The 15,784-nt window shown below is 36.2% G+C and overlaps 1 protein-coding gene across 2 annotated transcripts in view; it reads left to right on the forward strand.

Annotated features, from left to right (window-relative positions):
- The window catches only part of ece2a (endothelin converting enzyme 2a), a 142,967-nt gene that overhangs the window by 566 nt on the left and 126,617 nt on the right, over nucleotides 1-15,784 (forward strand). The window lies entirely within an intron of this gene.

Consider the following 15,784-nt stretch of genomic DNA (forward strand, 5'->3'; position numbering starts at 1 on the left):
TTTACAGTTTTTCTCGTTTACTAAAACAATTTAAGAACCCTAGCTCCATTTTATTACATAATCCAACACAAAACCTCACCTTCAAACACTGTTAACAAAACCCCTGACTTCTCTTGTAAAATAAAATGAAACTTTTGTCTCAAAACAGTTTTACATGTGTTCAAAATCAAGCACTGCTCTCAAATAATAAACCAATTTATTCAAAATGATAGACACTCTCAAGTAGTCAGTAAACAATACAGCACAAAACAGAAGCAGTTCTCAGGGAGAATAACTTTTTTTTATCTCAATGTTCAGGCCCATACAATTTGTTCATTGTACAGCATACAGTCTACAATGCACTGTACTACAGTATACAATACTAAAAGGGACAAAAATCAAAGGTGGAAACGTGATCAATTACCTTCTTCTTGTCTTAGTTCAGGGTCAGGCCAGAACACTTCATTGACATCACACACAATGCAATGTTGTCTCTCCAAAAGCCACAGTTAAGCATGTGTGTGTTGTGTGCCATATACAACCCTTGACATGATTCCTCACCTATATCACCACATCCTAAATCCAAGACTTGCAGCAGATCTACTCTGGTGTAGGGCTGTCTATCCTACACTCTCCATAAAACACCTCAATCGGATTTAGGAAAGGCGAGTATGGAGAGAGTTATAAGTTCATAAACTGCCCATTGCACTCGTTCTCTCACATTGTATTTTTCTAACCATGCTTTGACACTCCTCCTCCCACCTCCATCAACCTGTTTGCTTATTTCGGTTGTGTCACTTAATTTGAAAAACATGACATCAGTTTAGAGTGTTTGCATTCAATCAGTGACATACTTTCTCTATTTTGATTTGATTGTTGCTACTTAATGCCATGTGCATTAGAGTGCAGAATGTGTTTTGAGAATGTGTTTAGAGTTTTGCTAAAAAAAGAAAAGTCTTAAGTAAGATCTGCACATTGTGTTTTACCACGTGAAATGGTTTAAGGTATTGACAGCAGACTGCACAATTAGCTAAATGAGGTCAGGCAACTGAGAACTTTAAGCCAATGGGTTTTAGTGTTTTGTCAATTGAGACATGCTGTAAATGCCATTTTGTTGTTTCTTTCCTTTATAAAATGTATTTAGGGTATTGTGTACAGTGAAAATTTGTTCAAAGATTTATTCCAGATTGAATTTGTTGAATTTTGTTTTGTTTTAGAACTTAAGAACTAATTTAGCATTTTTGGAATAAAAAAAGACATTTTAAAATCATTCATAAATTAATTGTTGCTGTTCATTTGCTTACTCTGATGGCAGCTTAGAGTACCACAGGAGAACATTGAAAGTGAATTTTAGCTAAATGCCATTAAACCGTGGTCTTTGGTGATACTTACAATGCAAATAAGTGTCTACTTGCATTTTTAGAGTCACAAAACAGGCAAACATATATTCAGGCAAAATAAAATTAATACCCATGGCATCTAATGCTAAAGTTAGCTCTTATGAAGCAAAACAACAGCAAAATCAGACATTAGGATTTTTATTATTTTTTTACTTTGGCATTGTTTCGAGGTTAAATTAAACTCCAAGGACTTCATGGACAACAAAAAATCTTAAGCAGTACACAAATACACCTCATTGAAAATGTATTATACACATAGTTATGCCCTTTTTGAAAAGAACACTATATATACTGCAGGTTAACTGTGTGTATACACTGTCCACACTATTCACAACACCTTGACCTTTGACTGTAATGTAATAACATGCACCATTTGTATTAGTGCTTTGGAACAAACATTAATGTAAAAAAAGCACTACTCAAAAAAAACTTCAATAAAATTTGATTAAATGCATATTAAATATTATATCAAGAAATAGCTTAATGTGCTTCTGTTTTTTAGATCAATTATTGGCATGTTTTTTATAGCAAAACAGGCATCTAAAGCTGCTTAAGAAAAAGTGAATCTTAATAGAATCACTTTACAAAATGCCTATTAAAGGGATAGTTCACCCAAAACTGAAAATTCTGTCATAATTTATGCACAATTCAGTTGTCAAACATTTTTGATATCTTTCTTTTGTTGAACACAAAAGAGGATACTTTGAAGAAAGCCGGAACCTAGTAACCCCTGACTTCTATAATATTTGTTTTTCCTTCTAAGCAAGTCAGTTGTTTATTCTTCCACGTATCTTCTTTTGTTTTCAACATAATAAACAATTGATAAAGGTTTGGAATCACCTGAGAATAAGTAAATAAATAGTCAGTAAATGTATTTTTTTTTTCTTTTTGTGAAATATCCCTGGTTCCTTTTGTGGTTCATTTTCTAAATTCATACAGACATCTTCATCATTAAAAAAGTATACAGAGTTGAAGTCAGAATTATTAGCCTCCTGTATATTTTTGTCCTTAATATCTGTTTAAAAGAAAGAAGATCTTTCTCAACACATTTCTAAGCATAATAGTTTTTATAACTCATCTCTAATAAGTGAATAATATTTTATCTTTGCCATGATGACAGTAAATAATATTTGACTAGATATCTTTCAAGATACTAGTATTCAGCTGAAAGTGACATTTAAAGGCTTAACTAGGTTAATTAGGCAAGTCATTATAGAATATTGACAAAAAGCTTTGCTTAAGGGGGCTAATAATATTGACCTTAAAATGGTGTAGAAAAAAATGTAAAACAATTTTTATTCTCGCCGAAATGAAACAAATCAGACTTTCTCCAGAGGAAAAAAATACTGTAGTTTTACTGTACTATGTAAAATTCCTTGCTCTGTTAAATTTGAAAATTTAATAAAAAAAAAAAAAATCACAGGAGGGCTGATAATATTGGCAGGTGGACAAGCAATGTGCTGAGTTATTTGTTGACCATTGCTCTAATAACATTAGTTGCAATACTTGCAGTGTTATAGTCAGGCTCAGAGTGGCAGTGTTGTTCAGCTCACGCAAACTATATATTCGGTATTCAGCTGCTGCTGTATTGGAGATGAGTGTGGACCTCTGACATGCTCTCTGAGCTCTGGATCTGCTCGTCAATGCAATGACACGAGCTCCCATCCCCCAGAGACCGCTTCAGCTATATCTCAATCCAATTACCAATCAAACGGGCCCCTATTCACACACTTAAAGTGGCATAATAAAAGCGCATTGGTTTCGAGGCAAGTGTGGGTCAGCGATGAGCTTTATTTCATGCGGCTTTAAAGAGCACCGATCAATGAAGTGCATTTCTAATGCAGCGTTTAAAGACTAGTGATTAACCTTGAAATTAAAACGCTGTGATTTAGCATGATTTGAGTGAGGGGATTCTTAATAGTTTGGATTGATTGGACAAAACGAAATCAGAAAGAATTATTTTTATGCAAATGTATAATGTTGAGAATCTTATATATGTGCAGTTGGTTCAATAGAAACGTCAAAATACGGGTGAAAAAATGTATTCTTGCTTCCGAATAGGTAAAACCAATGCAGTCTCACTGCAATTCGTGAGGTTTGATCCCATTCATGCTCATCCCCCATTGATGGGTATGGTTAGGGGTGGGATTTGAGCTCCTGTAACTGTATGTTTTTACATGAATGAAATCATATGAAGCAAAACCTGTTGTTTGAAGGAGAACAGCAAAGAATTAAGATTTAAAATGAGTATTATAGGAGCTGCACCATAAAGCTTTTAATATGATTTGATTGAATTCATGCTCATCCCCCAAATGAGGGATAGAGTTAGGGGTGGGATTTGAGCGTCTTTTAAAAGCTGTATGTTTTTACATGAATGAAATCGTATGAAATGAAGCTCAGTGGTTGGCACTATTGCGTCACAGCGAGAAGGTCACTTGTTCGAGTCCTGGGCTGTTTGAATTGCCATTTCAGTGTGGAGTTTGCATGTTCTCCCAGTGTTCGCTTGGGTTTCCTCCGGGGGCTCTGCTTTCGCTCTTTGTCCAAAGACATGCCAGTTTAGGTGATTTGAATAAATTAAATTGGCAGTAGAGTAGGACTGCTCGATCATGGGAAAAATCATAATGACGATTATTTTGGTCATAATTGTAATCACCATAAATCAAAACGATTATCAGTTGAAGTCAAAATTATTCGCCCTTCTGTGAATTTATTTTTATATATAAATATTTCCCAAATAATGTTTAACAGAGGAATTTCTTTTGTAGTATTTCCTATAATATTTTTTTCTTCTGGAGAAAGTTTTATTTGTTTTATTTCGGCTAGAATAAAATCAGGTTTAAATTTTTTGAAACCTGTTTTAATAGCTCGATATTATTAGCCCCCTTAAGCAATATATATTTTTGATTGTCTGCAGAAGATACTACTGTTATATAATGAGTTGCCTATTTACAATAATGTTTCTAAGTACTTGATTGCAGCTGAAAGGGCAACCGCTGTGTAAAACATATGCTGGAATAGTTGGTGTTTCATTACACTGTGGTGACCCCTAATTAATAAAGGGACCAACCAGGGGTGTCCAAACTCGATTCCGGAGGGCCGATATCCCGCAGATTTTAGCACCAACTTGCCCCAACACACCTGTAAGATGTTTCTAGAAAGCCTTGTAAGAGCTTGATTAGCTAGTCCAGATGTATCTGATTGGGGTTGGAACTTTACAAGACACTGGCCCTCCAGGACCGAGTGTGGACACCCCTGGACTAGGCTAAAAGGACAACAGCAAAGAATAAAGATTGAAAGTTAGTATTATGGTAGCTGAATCATGATGCTTTTAATAAGCCATTAAATGATTCTTGTTGTAAATATGTCAGCGGAGATTTTTTTGAAGGTTCCTATAACTAGCAGTGATTTAACGAGATAGTTGAAAATCACTAACTAGTTGTTTAAAGGGATCGTTCACCCTAAAATGAAAATGATCTTTATTATTTACTCTCTCATTTTCAACCACTCTTCTTTCTTCGAAGACGACAATGCAAAGAATGCTGGTTGCTGGCAGCCATCGACTTGCATAGTAGGAAAACTAATTTTTCCTATATTATGGAAGTCAATTGGTGTCAGCTATCAGCTTTTTCCTACTATTGAAGTTGATGGGTGCCTGGATTTAAGCTTTTTCCTACTGTGGAAGTCAATTAGTGCCAACAATTAGCTTTTTCCTATACTGTGAAAGTCAATTAGTGCCAGCAACCAGCTTTATCCTACTATGGGAGTCGATGGGTGCCTGCATTTAAGCTTTTTTCCTTCTATGGAAGTCAATTGGTGCCAGCAACCAGCATTTTCCAAGATATCTTCATTTGTGTTCCCTTTAACCATGGAAATAAAATGCAGTGGTTTAGTCTGAGGTGGTTTGATTGTACTTGGTAGGATTGATTTTTGATTTTGCTAAATGAAATGCAAATTGATCGTATTATGCAAATTAAATTGAGTGTTTGATACTTGTATGTGTTTTATGTTGAAAGAATAACAGGATTTGCTTGCAAGAGCTCTTTGAGGAAACACCCTTTTTCTATCTGTCTCTCTCTCTCTCTCTCTCTCTCTCTCTCTCTCTCTCTCTCTCTCTCTCTCTCTCTCTCTCCCCACATAGACACACTTTTTACACTCACATCATGTTTCCTCTGCAGTCGGCTCTCATAAACATAACAGCTACTCTCTCTGTGACCTTTCTCAACCGGGTAACAGGGCGAGAGTTTCTTACGCACACACACGCACACACGCACACACATACATACACACACACATATTTTTTCATATGCTTCACTTGTGACCTCTGACACGAGTAATGTAAATGTCTTTTCTTTATGTAATGCTGCGGTTGTGTTGCTGGTGAGTTTGATATTGTAGTTTCTTGTTCATCTTATGGTTAGTGTTTGTTCTCCGTCCGGCTCTTTCTGTTTCTTTCACTGCCACTACACAGATTAATTTGTTATGAAATTTTCTTTGTCCTTGTCTTCAACTGTGTGTGTGTGTACGTACCATGCCTAATGCATCAGGGTAGATAGAATCTTTTTTTTTCTTCTTTATTTTTTTTCTTGCTCAAGAATACTGGCCACAACAACATAAGTCCTTACCCATAATGCACTGGCTGGGGGCAGATTCCTGAGCAGGCTGTTAAGGCTGCGTGTCTCAAGTTTCGATGGTTGTGTAACTGTTTGTTGCATGAGTAGAAGAGGAATCCCTGCAGTTAGCATTGGCAGATTCTGTCACAGGGAGAAGGCAGTGCTGATATGTGTGGAGCATATGAAAAACTTAATTAAAATATATAAACAAATGAATTCCAGCAGCATTAATGGAAACAATGGTGTAAAAAGGATCATTTGGAAATGGGCATGTTATGATGTCACAAACATCAGTAAATTTGCATATCAATGTTATGTTTTTTCAGGGATTTAGCTTGACCTGAGAAATGATGTATGAACTGCTTTTCATAGGTAATGTTCCTAAAGGTTTGTTTGAGTGGAAATATGCGTGAAAACCTACCTTTTTTGGACTTTTTTTTTTCCTTCGGTCTCGGCGTGGTTAATCTGTATGCAAGGATAAACGCATTGAACATATGAAATGTTTGGCAATTTATTTGATCCAAAAGACAGTGAAACCGTAATAATTTGAATGCCTTTTATATTTAATAAAAGGTAAGCATATTTTTTTAATATTACTCTAATCAAAAAACGTTTATATTCGTATTATGTAGAAACTTATTTCGGTGATGGCAAAGCTGAAATTTTAGCATTGTTCTTAAGTTAAAAAGCAGAAAATAGAAATATTTGTAATTAAAAAAAAACAGGTTTGACTGTCAATTAATGCATCTTTGCTGAAGTAAAATGACAATAAAACCATAATAAAACTGCTTTAAACGGTTTAATTTGTGAAAATTTTAGGGCTGTTTGGATATAATTAGATTATGATACATTGCTGGGCGGCGCAGTGGGTAGAGCTAATGCCTCACAGCTAAAAGGTCATTGGTTCGAGCCTTGCCTAGGTCAGTTGACTGTATGGAGTTTGCATGTTCACCCTGTGTTGGCGTGGGTTTTGTTCGTGTGCTCCTGTTTCCCCCACAAGTCCAAAGACATGCGCAATAGGTGAATTGGGTGAGTGAATTTGTGTGTGAATGGGTGTGTATGGGTGTTCCCAGTGATGAGTTGCAGCTTAAAGGGCATCCGCTGCGTAAAACAGATGCTGGTTAAGTTGGCGGTTCATTCCACTGTGGCGACCCCTGCTAATTAAAGAGACTGAGCCAAAATTTTTTTAAAAAGAATGAATAATCCATTGCTTCTAAAATAACTCGAGGAGGATGAATATAAATGTAAATCATCTCACTCACCTTATTTATACATTAATTTGTACCTGCTGCAAGCAGATAACATATAATAATAGGTAATAATAATATATTAGTAATAATGAGTTAATTAGTTATGAAAATAGTTGTAATTATGATAAATACCCTAAAAAAACCTTTTTGGCTAACACTTCAGTTTAAATTTTAACTGCTGAATTATTACATGCCTATTATTATTATTATTATTATTATTATTATTATTAAGATATTGGCTGTTAGTGCTGTCAACCTCACAGCAAGAAGGTCACTGGTTCGAGTCCCGGCTGGGTCAGTTGGCATTTCTGTGTGGAGTTTGCATGTTCTCCCCATGTTGCCGTGTATTTCCTCCGTGTGCTCCGGTTTCCTTCACAGTCCAAACACATGCGCTATAGGTGAATTGGGTTAGAGAAATTGTCCGTTGTGTATGAGTGTAAATAGTTGTGTGTATGGATGTTTCCCAGTGATTGGTTGGAGCTGGAAAGGCTTCTGCATATGCTGGATAATTTGAAGGGTTCATTCTGCTGTGGTGACCCCAGATTAACAAAAGGGACTAAGCTGAAGGTGAATGAATGAATAATATGTTGCTTCTAATATAACTATAACTTACTAGCTATTAATAACCAGCAAAATACGAGCTTATTGAAGCCAAATGTATAATTAAGGATTTATGACGGAAATTGCACATTATAATAAAGTGTGACCAATTTCATAGTTTACTTGCTCTGATGCAAACCTTTATGCGTTCCTCTGTGAAACACAAAAGAACATTTTCTACCTGTTAATTATAATTTGTATTTATTATTTTACTTACAATGGCAGCAAACATGACTTCAACAAAAACAAATACTAATGGGTTCTGCAGAGATAAAGCAGGTTTGGAAATAAATGAGGCTGACTAAATGTCACACTTTTTATAACAATTACTGAGTGATCGCTCGTTTTCATGGTATATGGCAGCATGTAGCTGACAGAGTTGAATCAAATACAGAACATTCCTGTAATCTAGTATATCCACCTGTGTAAGTGCCTGTATTTATGCCTACTCAAGTGTGTGTGTGTGTGTGTGTGTGTGTGTGTGTGTGTGTGTGTGTGTGTGTGTGTGTGCGTGTGCGTGCTTTTTCCACTCAGTCAGTGGGCAAACTCGCATTCATTAGAGTCACTGCTGACAGAATGGAAAGAGCAAAGATAGGCTTTGAAGTGCCCATTGCAGCTCATACCAGCATGCCATCAGCAGGACACACACACTCTCTCTCTCTTCCTCCGTTGCTATTGGTTTCACCGCTGCAGTGAACAAGCTATCAAAGAAAGAGAGATGCATTCAAGTATTCTTTTGTTGTGCGTCAGAACAATCTCATTTCGTCTTCAGTGAAACAGTTTGAAGGCACTGACTTTTGAATGAACCATATTTGAATGGAAAACTCATGAGTCACTATTGGTCAGAATGAGTGTGAGTCTCTCTCTCTCTCTCTCTTTCTCTCTCTCTCTCTCTCTCTCTCTCTGCCAGCGTCGTCTTTTTTTCTTTTCTTTTTTGTTTCCTCATTACCCTCTTGAGAGACACAACATGTTGTAAAGCCGGACTGCACCACTATGATGAGAGCGAGTCCTGCATCTGGTCGACATGCAGCACTTTATGAATGAACGCATGAATCGGTGAAGGGATGAATGAAAGAAGGAAGGCAAGCGAGTGAATGAACAGTTGGGGGAAGGGAAGGCTGCGGTGTTATGCGGTAGCTCCTCTTTGGCCCCGCCCAGCCTGTTTTGTTCTTCCTTCCTCTCCCGCTGGCGTTTGATTGGCTGAGAGGAGTCAATGCTGCTGGAAGGTACTGCAGTCATGTGGGGGTTACCCTCCCCCCTTCCCATCACTACCTCCACGGTTTATGAATGAAAGTTGGAAAAATTGAATGAAGGAATGGGTTGGGTGTGAGCCTTTTGAGTGTGCTCGCATTGTGTTGCGAATATTGCTCTGGATTTGATTAATTAAATGGGTTTGCATATAGATCAAGCATGTTTGAGTATATAGAGTTTTATTACATTTTTGAGGTTGTCATATGCATTTTTATGGCTCATGCTGATTTTTTTTAATGCACCTTTTTTAATTAATTTCTTTAAAAGCATTTCTGTCAACAGTTTCTTGTTGTGTTTGGCAAAATTAGAAATTTTTCTTATTTCAAATCAAATTTATCAAGTAGATTTCTGTTGCCGATTTTATATTGATTTTGTTCACTCAGAACTGAAAATTGTATGTATTCCTAGCATGTTTAGGTGTGTAGAGAGTTTTACTAAATTTTTGAGGTTGTTATATGCATGTTTTGGTAGTTAAAGGAGTATGTTTGTGCAGAAATGTTGGATTTTGAGGTACCTTTTTATTTTTATATTTTATACAGTTAGAGCATTAACAATAGAGCATATTTCACTATATATGTGGATGCGATTTTGTAAAAAGATACTTTTCTGCAAGTTAAATAAAGGTTGTTTAAGTATTTCTGTAGACAGTTTCGAGTTGTGTTGGGTCAAAATTAAAACAATGGTGCCTGATTTCAAGTTGAATTAATTCAAGTATATTTCTGTTGGCAATTTTATTAAATGTGTACGTTTTGTCTCAACTGAAAATTGTATGCACTCCAAGCAAGTTTGGGTATATAGACAGTTTTACCACATTTTTGAGGTTATTATATGCATGTTTTGGTAGTTAAATGAGTATGCTTGTGCAGAAATGTTAGAATTGTTTTATTACACTTTTTTTATTATACTTTTTTATTATATTTTTTTAATCATTTCTGTAAACAGTTTCTTGTTGTGTTGGGTCAAAATTAGACATTTGGCGTCTGTTATTCTGTTATTTTTTTTATTTAATTCATTTGAGTGTTTCTGTTTGCGTTTTTTATGTAGATAATATAGAGAGTTTTACTACATCTCTCAGGTTGTCATATGCATATTTTATGACATTTAAATTTAATTACATTTAAAAAAATTTTTTTTTTTTATACATTTCTACAGTTTGAGCAGTATGAATAGAGCACATTTCATTCAACATGTGGATGTGATTTTGTAAAAAGATACATTTCTGCAAGTTAAATAAAAGTGGTAGAAGTATTTCTGTTAACAGTTTCTTATTGTTTTGGCCTAAAATTAGAAATTTGGTGTCCGATTTCTAATTAAGTTCATATGAGTATATTTCTGCTTGTGATTTTTCTAAAAATACGTGTTTTGTCCACTCAAAATTGAAAATTCTGTCATTTTCTCTACCTTTACTAAATCCAGACCTGTTTCACTTTGTTCTGTTGAGAAAAAAAGAAGATATTTTAAAGAAGGCTGGAAACCATCAACATCTATAGTACTTATTTTTTATACAAATGGAAGTCGATGGTTACAGGTTTCAGATTTCAAAATTGTTCAACAGAATAAAGAAACTAATAAAGGTTTGGAACCACTTGAGGGTGACTAAACGGAGAGTAATCTTTCATTTTTGGGTGTAAATAAATGTGTTTTGTGTTCCACCTTGTATTGTGCAGTTTACATTCACACATCTTTTAAATTATCTTGATATATTTTAATAGCATTATGTAAAAAAACTGGCTTCTGCTGGATCGCCAACTGTGCTGCTTATTTGTTTGCAGATCGGTGAGAATCTGTCTCTCTCTCTCTCTCTCTCGCATTCTCTTTCTCTCTCTCTCTTCCTTTCCCGCTCTTTGACTCATGTCTGGAATATTAACTGGGTTACCCGGGCAACGGGGCTCGGATGATAGATGGGCTCTCCTCCGATAAATGGGGCAGCGGATGCACATGAAAGAAAGCTGTTTGTGTATGTGTGATATACGAAAGGGTTCAGGTTGAACCTTGTACCTGATAAATGAACACACACACCTACACACACTCATCCAAGCCATATTCCCATATGCATCAGGCTAGTCAAGCTGACTCATATAAACATATTTGTTTCTCTCTGGTTAATTTCTATGAGCTCAGATGCACATTTTGCCAGTTGATCTTCTGAAACCTTTAATTTACCCAGCAGCACATAATCACACAGCCCTCACCTCAACTCATGAGTCAGGCATTAGTCCTTCCCAGGAGTCTCTGGGTCTGTTTTGCAGTTTGTTTTTGTTGTCAGACTATCTATAAGCTAGTCAGTCATTGGTGCAGTTTTATATATATATATATATATATTGGTTTCATAGATTGTTGGTTAGTATTACTTCCACTTCATTGTACTAGTACAGGGCAAACCTCAAATCGGACTCTGAGTGGTGCATTTTGAGCTGTTACTATGGTAACCTGGGATACTGCGGAGAAGTTTTTCCACTAATGTATTTTATTTATTCATTTTTTTCAGATCCTCATATTTGTCACTGTTTTGTGCTGGGAAAATAAATTCTGTATTTTTAATCCTTTAGTCTTGATTCAAGAGCCACTAAATATTGGTTACCAGAGGGTAGGATGATGATGTCGCCAAGTAAAGTGTTCAAAACAACAGCAGCTTAGTGTGTCTAGACTGATGTGGTAAATGTTGGTTAGGGCAGGTATTGTGGTTGGGCAATGTCGACCAATTTGGCATCGTACGATGTCTAATATGAAACATTGCGTTAGATGATGGCATTGAGCAGGTGAATTAATTATTTATGAATAATTGATTAATTAATTCATTCATTCATTCATTTTCTTTTCGGCTTAGTGCCTTTATTAATCCGGGGTCGCCACAGTGGAATGAACCACCAACTTATCCAGCACGTTTTTACGCAGCAGATGCCCTTCCAGCTGCAACCTATCTCTGGGAAATTAATTAATTCATTACAAATTAATTATTTGTTGTCTAACGTTTAACTACTTGACTTACATGGTCTTTGTTTTACTCATAAACAAATCATAAATAAATAAAGATAAGTTGCACACAAATTACCACCTGTCAATCACTTTTTCCGCGGGAGGTTAGTCGGTAAAAAAGGTGCACAAAGGAGCTCAGAGGAGCGCATGAGTGTTTGTGGCTGTGTGTGTGTGTGTGGTCACGTGATGTGCGTTTTCAGCGGACGAAGAGCTGTTCAGAAATGCTAGGTAAAACACGGTGTGGATGTGGATGTGGATAATTTTCGTTCTTAAATGCCATTTTAACACTAAGATGTATTAGTGTAAACAGGACCTAAGTGTGTATTTTTCGCAAGCGAGTTTGCGACGGGGGCGGGGCAGAGGATCGGCGATGCCGGCTCTGCATCGTGTCTCAGCGATGGACGATGGCATCGTCTATCAGCCCAACCCTAGCAGGTATAATAAACAATAATAACCACTTTTAAAGCGATAGTTCATCCATAGTTATTTCAGTTTTTAAAAGTTTAAAGACAGTTTAGTTTGGTTTTTTTTCGCCTCACTTTACCCTTGTGTAGCTTATTTCCTCTTTCTAAAGCTACTTCTCGTCTGACCTGTCATCAGTGTTGGGCAGTACATCGCTACAAGTAGTAATGCTACTAGCTTAACTACATTTCTCAGTAGCATGGTGGTAGCGTCGCTACTTTCTAAATCAAATAGCTTTTCTTTAGTGAAGTAATTTTTTTGGTAAAGTAGCGCAGTAGCGTCCACACAAGCTACATTTACCATTCGCAGATCAATTGGTGTCAGCACTGATTTTGACCTGAGATGTGAGGCCGGTGTCTATCCGATGAAGATAGATCCATATGATGGGGAAAATGACGATTTCTTCTTCTTCTTGTTTTACGATGGTTGACAACTAACTTTTTGGTGCGTTACTGCCACCCTTCACTCTGGTTGATGATGTCGCCAAACAAGTAGGCTAACACGAGAAAATTGTTTGATGAAAAGATGACTGAGGGAGAGGAGTTATTTCTGAAGGAGGATTCCTTATGACCATACCTTGAGAAGTACATGTTAAGATGCAATAACATTAATTCTGAAGCTGTGCTCAAAAATACTTAAGTAATTTATAGTAAGTACTATGATGTTTTTGAACTACACAACAGTGAAGTACTCAAATGAATTTGTTGTGGTTATAGTATTTTATTATAGTAAAATATATAGTTTACTCTATTAAAGGCTAAAGTGTACTATGGTAAAATACTGTTAGTTCATGATAGCTACTAATGATACTACATTATGTAGTGTAATTTATTAATGAAGAGTTGTAAATATATAAACATTATAATGCTTATTACAATGCTAAATATTTCCCTGGGCGAGGCAGTGGCGCAGTAGGTAGTGCTGTCGCCTCACAGCAAGAAGGTCGCTGGTTCGAACCTTGGCTCAGTTGGCGTTTCTGTGTGGAGTTAGCATGTTTTTGCATGTTTTTAAAAATTTTTTTAATTTTTTTTTGCATGTTTTTGCATGTTCGCATGTTTTTGCATGTTCTTCGCGTGAGGTTTCCTCCGGGTTCTCCGGTTTCCCCCACAGTCCAAAGACATGCGGTACAGGTGAATTGGGTTGGCTAAATTGTCTGTAGTGTGTGTGTGTGTGTGTGTGTGTGTGTGTGTGTGTGTGTGTGTGTGTGTGTGTGTGTGTGTGTGTGTGTGTGTGTGTGTGTGAGTGTGAGTGTGTGTGTGTGTGTGTGAGTGTGTGTGTGGATTGTTCCCAGAGATGGGTTGCGGCTGGAAGGGCATTCGTTGCGTAAAAACTTGCTGGATAAGTTGGCGGTTCATTCCGCTGTGGCGACCCCGGATTAATAAAGGGACTAAGCCGACAAGAAACTGAATGAATGAATGAATGAATATTTCCCTTTACTCTAATTTACTATAGTATTTTTAATACTCGTCTTCTTTTTTGTCCTGGATTTGCGAACGCCATTTGACATGTCATTACACTTACCAATAGTTAATCTTTTCGCACAGACATGCTGAATTCACCTGATTTGTTGACAAAAATGGTTGCGGATCCATTCCTTGGCAGTTCGCGAGTCGTTCACTGGGCCTTTTCCCCTTAGCTAAGAAACTTTCCCAAGACACTGCTTGTGGTGTATTAATTTGGGCACCCAATTGACTAAGATGTAACCGAGAGAATACACTTGATTTTCATAATAAAATATATTTTTTTAAATAAAAGATTGTTCAGACTCTGATAATTAATAAACTGGAAATAATTCATGATTTCTTGTGCGGTACCAGTTGATCCACGGACCGGTACTACTGGTGTAAATGATGACAGAATTTTCAGTTTTGTGTGAACTATCTTTTAAACACTTGATGTGCCTTACCTGCAAAATGTGGTAAAGACATTGTTATTTTCAACACATTTTATGGACATTCCAGGTTGATAATTTAAAATTCCTGCTGAAATTGTTTTGATTTTAACCAAATCAATGTGTGCAGTGCCTATTGAATTTCTTTAAAAATGCTATTCTTATATTTAGGTCACAGTTTTATTTGATTTAGTCTTATCTGAAGCATATTTATTGAGTTGCAAATATTCTGAAGCACAATGTAAAAACAAATTTATGAATAATAACACAGGTCAAAATTAGAGAACAATTTCTGATCCTTCCAGCCATAGCAAAAAAATAGCTCAATCCAAATTTTCTAAAATAATTCAGATTTGTAATAACAGCTCATTCAAACCCCCCCAAAAAGTTGTTGAAATGCACAAGATTATATTACATTGTATTATTTTATACTTGTATTTGTGAGTAGTTTACACAGTAATAAGGTCATTATATAATTGTTCATTAAGCAGGAAGCATTACACGCTGTTCATTCATTGGACCATGAATGTGTGTGTGTGTGTGTGTGCGCGCATTCAAGAACTGTAAGTTCTCTGAAGCTGTTTGAGGGCCAGATGGGGTTCGTCCACAGGAAGTGAGTCGTGTCTGTCGACTCCTGACAGATCTCTGACTTTCAGACAAGACAATCTCTCGACAGCAGCAGTTACTGGTGTGTGTATGTGTGTGTGTGTGTGGGAATTAGTGTTATGTGTACCATGTCACACTTCTCTGTGTGTTAATCTAGATGTGTGTAAAACCTCAAGTGTTTCTGTCACGACTGTCTCTTGTGACTATTTAGTGTAATAGCAGAATGTGGCTTTGGGATGAATATCCCATCTGCAGTCTAGGCAGTAAAGCATTACAAAAGAAACATCATTACAGTATTATATTACTTGTTGCTGTAGCTCGTTACACTGAAAAAAAATATTCAGAGATGATTCCTTGCATTTACTCATTTTTTTTCACGAAGTGGCTGTAAACAATTTATTTAGGTTGAATTTAAACACAATTTAAGTTGAATTTTATTAAATTTAATATGTTTGTTTAAATTCAACACAAATGGTTTGCAACAGTTTTGCAGACAATATTTTTTCAGTGTAATAAAATAATAATAAAAATTTTTATTAAGTTACAGCATTGCATTTTAATCATTGTACTGTTAGATTTTGCTGTATTTGGCTTAAAGGTTCTTGGGTGGTTCGCCAATGTATAAGATTACTCTTAATACATAAAATAAGTAAGCTGACCAAAGTTGTTACGGAGAGAAGACTTTCTTGAAGACGATGAATGGTATAGTTCCTCAGCATTGATGTTAACCCGTCGGTCTTCAAGTAACTTAATTCAAAG

The sequence above is a fragment of the Danio rerio genome, chromosome 2 (assembly GCF_049306965.1).
Source record: "Danio rerio strain Tuebingen ecotype United States chromosome 2, GRCz12tu, whole genome shotgun sequence".
Classification (NCBI taxonomy): domain Eukaryota; kingdom Metazoa; phylum Chordata; class Actinopteri; order Cypriniformes; family Danionidae; genus Danio; species Danio rerio.